The 12101-nt window shown below is 51.9% G+C and overlaps 1 protein-coding gene across 5 annotated transcripts in view; it reads right to left on the bottom strand.

Moving 5' to 3' along the window:
* PPP6R2 (protein phosphatase 6 regulatory subunit 2) overlaps window positions 1-11922 on the bottom strand; it is a 53475-nt gene extending 41553 nt beyond the window's left edge. The window contains exon 1 of one of the 5 annotated variants that reach the window (XR_013536995.1): window positions 7728-11922. The gene's annotated coding sequence lies outside the window, so the exon portion shown is untranslated. The remainder of the gene's footprint in view (window positions 1-7727) is intronic. The other 4 variants (XM_078376789.1, XM_078376787.1, XM_078376788.1 and 1 more) reach the window with 4 other exon arrangements.
* Window positions 11923-12101: the final 179 nt, after the last annotated feature.

Genomic DNA, 12101 nt, shown 5'->3' with positions numbered 1-12101 from the left:
CACCTTCTTTCTGTTCTGAATCTTGTTGAAAATGAAGCGCACAACACCTCTAGAAAACACCGCCCCCTGCCGAGGGTTGTCTGGGGAAGCCCACCACAAGGAGGCTGCGCGCATCATCCAGTCCAGGATGACAGTCGGACTTTGGCGGAAGCTGGAACCAGCCCCAGCTGGGACCCTCGCATCAGGCTGTTCTTGGTGACGGGTGCCCCCCCTTTTCTGATCAGCATTTCTGCAAAGAGTAGAGGCACGCTGGGGATGGGGGCTCTTTCTCTCTTTCTTTCTCTTTTTTGGCCTCTTCCTCAACAACTCATTCATTCTTGAAGAGACCGATAGGATTTATGTAGCAGCCTCTGGCATCGCTGCTAGAAAAAGCCCTTTGGCCTGGCAGTCAGCCCCAGCATGCCAGTCATATTATGCCCTTTTGGGAGATATGTTTGGCTTTTGGCATTGTTCTTCCTTCCTCCTTTGATCGTCTCCAGCCCCTGGCCGCTCCGCAACAGCATCTAATTCCTTCCTCCTCGGGTAAAGGTCTCTGCCTGTGATTCTTCTAATCAAGCCACTGGTCATGTCACGCCTGCCGGCCCCAGCCTCGGTGTCTTGGAGCAGATTTAGCCAGCACAAGCCCCTTGTGCTTGGCCAGGCTAGTGGCCACCCCCAGACTCCCCTTGCTGGCCCATGGCTTCTGTTTCCTAGGAATTTCCAAAGAAGCACAGACACAACTTGGTTTCCTGGCTGTTCGATGCAGTGGCCGTAAGATTTGTCTCACAGGCCACAAACTGCTGCCCTTCAGGACAGAGTGTGTTTAGTCGTTTAGTCGTGTCCGACTCTTCGTGACCCCATGGACCAGAGCATGCCAGGCCCTCCTGTCTTCTACTGCCTCCCGGAGTTGTGTCAGGTTCATGTTGGTTGCTTCGCAGACACTGTCCAGCCATCTCATCCTCGGTCGTCCCCTTCTCCTCTTGCCATTACACCTTCCTAACATCAAGGTTTTTTCCAAGGACTCTTTTCTTCTCATGAGATGGCCAAAGTACTGGAGCCTCAGCTTCAGGATCTGTCCTTCCAGTGAGCACTCAGGGTTGATTTCATTTAGAATTGATAGGTTTGTTCTCTTTGCAGTCCAGGGGATTCTCAAGAGCCTCCTCCAGCACCACAATTCAAAGGCATCAATTCTTCGGCGGTCTGCTTTCTTTATGGTCCAGCTCTCACTTCCATACATCACGACAGGAAAAACCATAGCTTTGACTATTCGGACTTTTGTTGGCAAGGTGATGTCTCTGCTTTTCAAGATGCTGTCAAGATTTGTCATCGCTTTCCTCCCAAGAAGAAGGCGTCTTTTAATTTCAGGGCTGCTGTCTCCATCTGCAGTGATCATGGAGCCCAGGAAGATAAAATTTGACACTGCCTCCATATCTTCCCCTTCTATTTCCCAGGAGGTGATGGGACCAGTGGCCATGATCTTAGTTTTTTTGATGTTGAGTTTCAGACCGTTTTTTGCACTCTCCTCTTTCACTCTCATTACAAGGTTCTTTAATTCCTCCTCACTTTCTGCCATCAGAGTGGTATCATCTGCATATCGGAGGTTGTTGATATTTCTTCCGGCAATCTTAATTCCGGCTTGGGTTTCTTCCAGTCCAGCCTTCCGCATGATGTATTCTGCATATAAGTTAAACAAGCTGGGGGACAATATACAGCCTTGCCGTACTCCTTTCCCAATTTTGAACCACTCAGTTGTTCCATGACCAGTTCTAACTGTTGCTTCCTGTCCCACATATAGGTTTCTCAGGAGACAGATAAAGTGGTCAGGCACTCCCATTTCTTTAAGAACTTGCCATAGTTTGTTGTGGTCCACACAGTCAAAGGCTTTCGCATAGTCAATGAAGCAGAAGTAGATATTTTTCTGGAACTCTCTGGCTTTCTCCATAATCCAGCGCAAGTTAGCAATTTGGTCTCGAGTTCCTCTGCCTCTTCGGAATCCAGCTTGTACTTCTGGGAGTTCTCGGTCCACATACTGCTGAAGCCTACCTTGCAGGATTTTGAGCATAACCTTGTTAGCGTGCGAAATGAGTGCAATTGTACAGTAGTTGGAGCATTCTTTGGCACTGCCTTTCTTTGGGATTGGGATGTAGACTGATCTTTTCCAATCCTCTGGCCACTGTTGGGTTTTCCAAACTTGCTGGCATATTGAATGTAGCACCTTAACAGCATCATCTTTCAAGATTTTAAATAGTTCAACTGGGATGCCATCACCTCCACTGGCCTTGTTGTTAGCCAGGCTTTCTAAGGCCCACTTGACTTCACTCTCCAGGATGTCTGGCTCAAGGTCAGCAACTACATTGTCTGGGTTGTCCAGGATATCCAAATCTTTCTGATATAATTCCTCTGTGTATTCTTGCCACCTCTTCTTGACGTCTTCTGCTTCTGTTAGGTCCCTCCCATTTTTGTCTTTTATCATGTTCCTCTAATATCTCCAATTTTCCTGAACAGCTCTCTGGTCTTTCCTTTTCTGTTATCTTCCTCTATTTCTTTGCATTGTTCATTTAAGAAGGCCCTCTTGTCTCTCCTTGCTATTCTTTGGAAGTCTGCATTCAATTTTCTGTAACTTTCCCTATCTCCCTTGCATTTTGTTTCCCTTCTCCTCTCTGCTATTTGTAAGGCCTCGTTGGACAGCCACTTTGCTTTCTTGCATTTCCTTTTCTTTGGGATGGTTTTCGTTGCTGCCTCCTGGACAATGTTACGAGCCTCTATCCAAAGTTCTTCAGGCACTCTGTGCACCAAATCTAGTTCCTTAAATCTGTTCTTTACTTCCACTGTGTATTCATGAGGGATTTGGTTTAGATTATACCTGAGTGGCCCAGTGGTTTTTCCTACTCTCTTCAGTCTAAGCTTGAATTTTGCTATGAGAAGCTGATGATCAGAACCGCAGTCAGCTCCAGGTCTTGTTTTTGCTGACTGTATAGAGCTTCTCCATCTTTGGCTGCAGAGAATATAATCAATCTGATTTCGATATTGCCCATCTGGTGATTTCCATGTATAGAGTCGCCTCTTGTGTTGTTGGAAAAGAGTGTTTGTGATGACCAGCTTATTCTCTTGACAAAACTCTATTAGCCTTTGTCCTGCTTCGTTCTGAACTCCAAGGCCAAACTTCCCTGTTGTTCCTTTTATCTCTTGGCTCCCTACTTTAGCATTCCAGTCCCCTAGAATGAGAAGAACATCTTTCTTTGGGGTCAGTTCTAGAAGGTGTTGTAAATCTTCATAGAATTGTTCAATTTCAGTCTCCTCAGCAATGCTGGTTGGTGCATAAACTTGGATTATTGTGATGTTGAATGGTCTGCCTTGGATTCGTATTGACATCATTCTATCATTTTTGAGATTGTATCCCATTACAGCTTTTCCCACTCTTTTGTTGACTATGAGGGCTACTCCATTCCTTCTACGGGATTCTTGCCCACAGTAGTAGATATGATAATCATCTGAGCTGAATTCGCCCATTCCTGTCCATTTTAGTTCACTGATGCCCAGGATGTCGATGTTTATTCTTGCCATCTCCTGTTTGACCACCTCCAGCTTCCCAACGTTCATAGATCTTACATTCCAGGTTCCTATGCAGTATTTTTCTTTACAGCATTGGACTTTCCTTTCACTTCCAGGCACGTCCACAGCTGAGCGTCCTTTCGGCTTTGGCCCAACCACTTCATTAGCTCTGGAGCTACTTGTACTTGTCCTCCACTCTTCCTCAGTAGCATGTTGGACGCCTTCCGACCTGAGGGGCCCATCTTCCAGCGTCACATCTTTTAGCCTTTTGTTTCTGATCATGGGGTGTTCTTGGCAAAGATACTGGAGTGGCTTGCCATTTCCTACTCCAGGTGGATTGCGTTTAGTCGGAACTCTCCACTATGTCCTGTCCGTCTTGGGTGTCCCTGCACGGCATAGCCCATAGCTTCTCTGAGTTACTCAAGCCCCTTCGCCACGACAAGGCAGCAATCCATGAAGGGGTCAGGACAGAGAAATACCACACAAAAAGAGCTTCCCTTTGGCAGCCTGGCTGCAGCCCTATCAGCATGGCTGAGCTTTATGCCACAGCTAATAGCCCTGGGATGTTCTGGAAAGCAAGACCCCAACCACCAATTAAGATCTAGCCCGAGACCAGGCACCCCATGCGGGACTGGCACTAACTGAGGATTGGCCAAGCAAACAGTTTACACAATGACAATCTGCAGCAACACATCCAGGGTCCAACAGCAAAACCCTTATGACATCCCCATCCTAATCAACCGCATCCTCCCTGAAGAACCTGCCCTGACATTTTGCTGCCACTCCAAAATGATTGCTTCTCCATTTCTTAGGGAGGGAAATCAAATTTGCACCAAGTGCATGGGACAGACTCTCACAGATGCTGCTTTAGGACAACACATGAGTATAATTCGGCACCTAGGAGCCGAGTTGCACGGGCCCCAAAACCCTGCAAAGGTTCAAGGAAACCCAAAAGCCAACCCTCAGCCCCTCCTGAAGGAGGCAAGACCGGTGTTTCTTCTGTGTCCCTCGGCCGCCTGCCCGCCCACCCCCGTCTGCCACCCCCACTGGGCGCATGAGGTCACGGAGGGAGGGAAGTTACAGAACCTGAAGTCAGGCAGGAACTTAGGGCAGGAGGAACGAAAGATGACAAAGTCAGGGGCTGAAGGACATGTGAAGGGAGATAGAAGACGGCAAGAAAACCAAGCAGTAGACTAGAGAAAAACATATGCCTGCCTTTTAGTGAAAAAGCTGTTAGAAAATGAGAGGAAGCAGAAAGAAAGGTCACCTAAGCAGCTCATTCTGATATTCCTGACTCCTGTAGCACTAGCCCTGATGTTTCCCCGTTTCCGTTCCTATTTCAAACGGACGAAATAGAGTAGTAAAGGTTTACTAAAATCCTGCAATGTCTGGCCAGAAGAAATCCACCCACTTTTTCGCCATCCCCTCCTCCCTGCTGAGTTGACAGAAGTTCCCTGGAAGATTAAGGACCATAAACGGCGAGGTTCTTCTTTAGAGAGATTCCTGGTCCTTCAACAATTGAACCTCAAGAGCTTCATCAGCTACTTCCTCATGGCATCCAGAGGAAGGCTGGATGGAGGACCTCCCAGGAATCCCTGACAGCCTGGCAGCCCTTGGCTGCTACTTGAGGTGAAGACCAAGGGCCTTCCGAGAAGGCACGCACAGCCCTTGGCCCTGGAGGGAAGCCACCCCTCAGAAAACATGTCTGAAGCAGCCATCATGAAAGTGTTCCTACGGAGATGCTCCTGTGTGTCCAGTAAAACCTCTCACACAAAAGGCCGGCCGGCAAGTCCCTGAAATGGGAAACTGACTTCGCCAGGAAGCTCTCTTGTCAAAATTCTGTGGCCTTGAAATCCCACTGAGCCAGGTGGAGATATCTGCTTGCTTGCACGCTTGCACGGGGACATGCAGGACTCCTTTCTCTGGCCACTCCCTCACTGCAGCAGCCCCAAAAAACTGCAAGGGAAGGCCTCTGACGCCGCTGCTGCTGCTGCTGCGGCCACCTTTTCACTCTACTCCCCCTCCATGCAGGAAGACACAACTCAGGTACCCCTCACCAGCACATGAAAGCCCAGGGCCACCAGCCAAAGGAGAGGAAAGCCAGCCCCTTGCTTCTAGGGACAGCAGGGTGAGTGCCTTCACAAGTCCCTCAGGAGGGCAACGGCCCCTCCACATTGAAATCAGATTCGCTCCTTCGCTCCTGAAATTTGAGGTCATTTCAGCCGGTTGCCACCAGCTCCCCTTCCGTCACCCGTGGCCCTCAAACCTTTCAGTGCCAGGCTTTAAAAAGGCAGCTTCTTCCACCAGCTTTGGTTTGGCTTCAGAGGCCCTGTAGGAACAGGCTGTCCACTCCCCCCCCCCCCCCCCGCCCGGCCGCCCACCGTTTGCCTAACAGCACAGTGATGTGATGTTTGGCTGAAACCCATCACTCCATCTCAAGGCCAAAACATCAGCAGAGGATAAGGGGCAGCCTGGGGGTGTGTGTGTGTCTGGGGGATCCTTGAGCTCGTCTGTCCCACAGGATGAAGGCAGAAAGAGCACAGGGACCAGGAGAACAAGAGGGACTGAAGGGCGTCTTGTCAGGGGAAACTGAAACCCCCACAAGGGTGCTCTCTGGTGGCCCCGTTCACTAAGAGCAAAGCTCCCCAAGAGAGCGAATGGGCCCCTGATTGACCCGCCCCCCCCACTACATTCTCCTTAGCCATGCTGCTCCGGAGCTGGTCACCATTCGGCCTCATTCCTCTTCCCCACAGAAGGCACTTGTGTGCTTCTGCTGGTTCTTCAGGTAAGTCCAAGGAAGAGCAGGATGGAGCAGAAGCCGACCTTCTCTACTGGACGGCTTGGCCAAAAAGGAAGCAGCAACTCAATCCAGGGGAAGTCCAAAAACACTTAACACAGCCTAACCTTTGCTTCGGACCCGTCGACCGAAATTATTGCACAAGGCTTTAGAGAGAAAATCAGGAGCACAAGTTCTGCTGGAGGAAAATCCACAGCAGGAAATCCTGCACCCTTTGCAGAGGGGGGCTGAGGTGAAGGGTTCCTAACCGTCTTAGATTTGCACTTCCCGAAAGAGGCTTTTAAAAAAACCACTCCCCACCACAAAGCCCAAATCCCTCCTCCTCAAAGCCTTTGAGGCGCGTGCAGCAGGGAATAGGCAGGGTAGCCTTATGGACTAGAAACCTGTTCTGAACAGGAAGGAAACATCTCACAGCGGAGGGAGCCCAAAAGGGGAGAGTCAACTCAGGGGTTGGAATAAGAGATGGCTGAAAAATGGGCTAGAAGTAATGTGATAAATAAAGTCAGATTATGTTAAGAAATTAGTCATCACATGAACTGCACGCTCTCAAGTCTGTTCTGACTTGTGGCAACCTTTCCCATGGCTTGTTTTTTAAAGAAAGGCATAACATAACTGTACTCAGAAAAAGCAACCCAGCTCTTCCCTCTGGGGGGGGGGGGCTCTGGGACTACTGGGCAGCTTGGCCAGGCCAGGCCAGGCGACAGGTCACCCCATGCCCCCCCCCCGCAGCCCCTCTCCCAAAAGGCGCCCTGGGGACTCCCCCAAAATCTCCCAAGGTGCCCATTCAGACCCAGGCAGAGGCACCAGCCCGGGGGGGGGGGTCGCTTGAAGAGGTGGAGCGATCTCCTTATAAAGGGGGGGGCAGGTAAGCACCGAGGCCCTCCAAATCCGCCACGGGAGGGGCCGGGGTCGCCCGTCTCGCCGCCGCCCCCCCCCTCGCGGAACTCCTCCTCCTCTCTCCCTCACGGGACTCCCTCCGGGACGGGGGCGCCGGGCAGAAGGCCATCCTCCCCCCCCCCGGCCGGCCTGCCTGCCTGTCTGCCGGCCCCTCCCCTCCCGCGGAAGGCAGGCAGGCAGGCAGGCGAGGGAGAAGGCGCTCCCCCCCCCCCCGGCCCGGCCCGGCCCGGCCCGAAAGGCGCCTCCGCGACGGTTGAGAACCACCAGCCCCCACGTCCGCCCGCCCGCCCGCCCCGCGGCAGGCCGCCCGAGGAACTCCCGGCCACTGGGGGCGGGCCTTTCCGAAGGGTCAGGGGGCCTGTCGGCAGCGGCCTCCCTCCCTCGTCCCTCAGGGCGGGCGAAGGGAAGGCAGGCAGGCAGGCAGGCAGGCAGGCAGACTGGCAGACTCCAACCCTTCCCTTCCTCCCTTCTATCCCGGCCCGCCGGACGGAATGCCACTCACTGGCGGCGGCGGCTCCTTCTTCTTCTTCTTCTTCTTCTTCTTTATCGGCGGCTCCGGCTCCAAAATGGCGGCGCCGAGAGGGAGGGGAAGAGGGAGGCGCCGGGGCGGGCCTGCGCATGCGCCAAGAGAGGGGGCCGGGGACGGAGGGCCGCGGGGCCGACCAAGAGGTGCGGCTGCCTGAGGCGGCGGCGGCGGCGGCGGCGGCGGGAGAAGCGCCCTTCAGGGCAGCCTCCTCAGGCGCCGCCTCGACCGCCGGCTCCGGGCCCCGCGGCCAAGAGGGTCCCCGGCCTCTCCCTGGCGGGACGAGCCGCAGCCAGAAGGGCTTCGCTCTGCAGCCGCTGCGCGGGATCCCGGGAAGGGGGGGCAGGAGGGGGGAGGAGGGGAGGAGAGACAGAAAGCCCCCTCGGCCCGCACCCCCCGCCCCCTACCCACGCCCCCCCCCCCCGGGCCAGGTAGGGGCCCCTTCGGGCTCCTCCGCGGAGCCTGCCTGCCTTTAGCCCGGGCGGTCCAGTCCTGCCCCTTCTCTGCCCCCCCCGCCGCCGCCGCCGGGGCCCCCGGACCTTTAGCGGACCCCCTTTGGAAGAAGAGGTCCCGGCTGGCAGGACAAGCCCCCCCGAACGCCCGCCTCCTCCTCCTCCGCCGCCGCCTTTCCCGGAAAGGGCTCCAGGCGCCTTCTACTTCGGGTGGGAACGACACCGCAGCCCAGGGGCAAAGAAAGGTCCCGGGAGTCCCTGGCCAGACCCGTCGGGGAGAGAAGGAGGGCGCCGTGGCCCCCCGGGCGTGGCTGGGGGTGGGGACCCCCCCATGGATCCCTCTCCTGAGCCTCCGCCCGGAGAGCCTCTTGCGGCGGGGCCGGGGGGGGGGGGGGAGGCCTCGGGAGATAATCTCAGGCAGGGGCAGGAGAGGCGCCCTGACAAGGCCCCCCCCCCCCCGCCAAGCCTTCCTGACCTCCTAAAGTGGGAGGGGGGAGGAAGAGGGACCCTGAAGAAACTCCCAGGCGGAGGAAAAGCGGCCCCGTTTATTTGGGTTGGACAGGAGGAGGGGGGAGGGTGTGTTTGTGTTTAGTCGTTTAGTCGTGTCCGACTCTTCGTGACCCCATGGACCAGAGCACGCCAGGCCCTCCTGTCTTCTACTGCCTCCCGGAGTTGTGTCAGGTTCATGTTGGTTGCTTCGCAGACACTGTCCAACCATCTCATCCTCGGTCGTCCCCTTCTCCTCTTGCCATCACACTTTCCCAACATCAGGGTCTTTTCCAAGGACTCTTTTCTTCTCATGAGATGGCCAAAGTACTGGAGCCTCAGCTTCAGGATCTGTCCTTCAAGTGAGCATTCAGGGTTGATTTCCTTTAGAACTGATAGGTTTGTTCTCCTTGCAGTCCAGGGGATTCTCAAGAGCCTCCTCCAGCACCACAATTCAAAGGCATCAATTCTTCGGCGGTCTGCTTTCTTTATGGTCCAGCTCTCACTTCCATACATCACGACAGGAAAAACCATAGCTTTGACTATTCGGACTTTTGTTGGCAAGGTGATGTCTCTGCTTTTCAAGATGCTGTCAAGATTTGTCATCGCTTTCCTCCCAAGAAGAAGGCGTCTTTTAATTTCAGGGCTGCTGTCTCCATCTGCAGTGATCATGGAGCCCAGGAAGATAAAATTTGACACTGCCTCCATATCTTCCCCTTCTATTTCCCAGGAGGTGATGGGACCAGTGGCCATGATCTTAGTTTTTTTGATGTTGAGTTTCAGACCGTTTTTTGCACTCTCCTCTTTCACTCTCATTACAAGGTTCTTTAATTCCTCCTCACTTTCTGCCATCAGAGTGGTATCATCTGCATATCGGAGGTTGTTGATATTTCTTCCGGCAATCTTAATTCCGGCTTGGGTTTCTTCCAGTCCAGCCTTCCGCATGATGTATTCTGCATATAAGTTAAATAAGCTGGGGGACAATATACAGCCTTGCCGTACTCCTTTCCCAATTTTGAACCACTCAGTTGTTCCATGACCAGTTCTAACTGTTGCTTCCTGTCCCACATATAGGTTTCTCAGGAGACAGATAAAGTGGTCAGGCACTCCCATTTCTTTAAGAACTTGCCATAGTTTGCTGTGGTCCACACAGTCAAAGGCTTTCGCATAGTCAATGAAGCAGAAGTAGATATTTTTCTGGAACTCTCTGGCTTTCTCCATAATCCAGCGCAAGTTAGCAATTTGGTCTCGAGTTCCTCTGCCTCTTCGGAATCCAGCTTGTACTTCTGGGAGTTCTCGGTCCACATACTGCTGAAGCCTACCTTGGAGGATTTTGAGCATAACCTTGCTAGCGTGCGAAATGAGTGCAATTGTACGGTAGTTGGAGCATTCTTTGGCACTGCCTTTCTTTGGGATTGGGATGTAGACTGATCTTTTCCAATCCTCTGGCCACTGTTGAGTTTTCCAAACTTGCTGGCATATTGAATGTAGCACCTTAACAGCATCATCTTTCAAGATTTTAAATAGTTCAACTGGAATGCCATCACCTCCACTGGCCTTGTTGTTAGCCAGGCTTTCTAAGGCCCACTTGACTTCGCTCTCCAGGATGTCTGGCTCAAGGTCAGCAACTACATTGTCTGGGTTGTCCAGGATATCCAAATCTTTCTGATATAATTCCTCTGTGTATTCTTGCCACCTCTTCTTGACGTCTTCTGCTTCTGTTAGGTCCCTCCCATTTTTGTCTTTTATCATGTTCATCTTTGCGCAAAATGTTCCTCTAATATGTCCAATTTTCCTGAACAGATCTCTGGTCTTTCCTTTTCTGTTATCTTCCTCTATTTCTTTGCATTGTTCATTTAAGAAGGCCCTCTTGTCTCTCCTTGCTATTCTTTGGAAGTCTGAATTCAAGTTTCTGTAACTTTCCCTATCTCCCTTGCATTTTGCTTCCCTTCTCCTCTCTGCTATTTCTAAGGCCTCGTTGGACAGCCACTTTGCTTTCTTGCATTTCCTTTTCTTTGGGATGGTTTTCGTTGCTGCCTCCTGGACAATGTTACGAGCCTCTATCCAAAGCTCTTCAGGCACTCTGTCCACCAAATCTAGTTCCTTAAATCTGTTCTTTACTTCCACTGTGTATTCATAAGGGATTTGGTTTAGATCATACCTGAGTGGCCCAGTGGTTTTTCCTAATCTCTTCAGTCTAAGCTTGAATTTTGCTATGAGAAGCTGATGATCAGAGCCGCAGTCAGCTCCAGGTCTTGTTTTTGCTGACTGTATAGAGCTTCTCCATCTTTGGCTGCAGAGAATATAATCAATCTGATTTCGATATTGCCCATCTGGTGATTTCCATGTATAGAGTCGCCTCTTGTGTTGTTGGAAAAGAGTGTTTGTGATGACCAGCTGATTCTCTTGACAAAACTCTATTAGCCTTTGTCCTGCTTCGTTCTGAACTCCAAGGCCAAACTTCCCTGTTGTTCCTTTTATCTCTTGGGTCCCTACTTTAGCATTCCAGTCCCCTAGAATGAGAAGAACATCTTTCTTTGGGGTCAGTTCTAGAAGGTGTTGTAAATCTTCATAGAATTGTTCAATTTCAGTCTCCTCAGCAATGCTGGTTGGTGCATAAACTTGGATTATTGTGATGTTGAATGGTCTGCCTTGGATTCGTATTGACATCATTCTATCATTTTTGAGATTGTATCCCATTACAGCTTTTCCCACTCTTTTGTTGACTATGAGGGCTACTCCATTCCTTCTACGGGATTCTTGTCCACAGTAGTAGATATGATAATCATCTGAGCTGAATTCGCCCATTCCTGTCCATTTTAGTTCACTGATGCCCAGGATGTCGATGTTTATTCTTGCCATCTCCTGTTTGACCACCTCCAGCTTCCCAAGGTTCATAGATCTTACATTCCAGGTTCCTATGCAGTATTTTTCTTTGCAGCATTGGATTTTCCTTTCACTTCCAGGCACGTCCACAGCTGAGCGTCCTTTCGGCTTTGGCCCAACCACTTCATTAGCTCTGGAGCTACTTGTACTTGTCCTCCGCTCTTCCTCAGTAGCATGTTGGACGCCTTCCGACCAGAGGGGCCCATCTTCCAGCATCATATCTTTTAGCCTTTTGTTTCTGATCATGGGGCGTTCTTGGCAAAGATACTGGAGTGGCATTGCCATTTCCTACTCCAGGTGGATTGTGTTTAGTTGGAACTCTCCACTATGTCCTGTCCGTCTTGGGTGTCCCTGCACGGCATAGCCCATAGTTTCTCTGAGTTACTCAAGCCCCTTTGCCACGACAAGGCAGCAATCCATGAAGGAGTAGCCCCCCCCGAACGATCAGACCCATCATCCCACCCCCACCCCCGGGGTCTCAGCACACACCCCCGGCCATCGTCTTCCAGGCTGGCAGGAGTTGCTGACC

Source organism: Pogona vitticeps, chromosome 5, assembly GCF_051106095.1.
Source record: "Pogona vitticeps strain Pit_001003342236 chromosome 5, PviZW2.1, whole genome shotgun sequence".
Lineage (NCBI taxonomy): Eukaryota > Metazoa > Chordata > Lepidosauria > Squamata > Agamidae > Pogona > Pogona vitticeps.
Note: the sequence above shows the minus strand (reverse complement) of the source record. Positions and strands in the feature narration are given on the sequence as shown.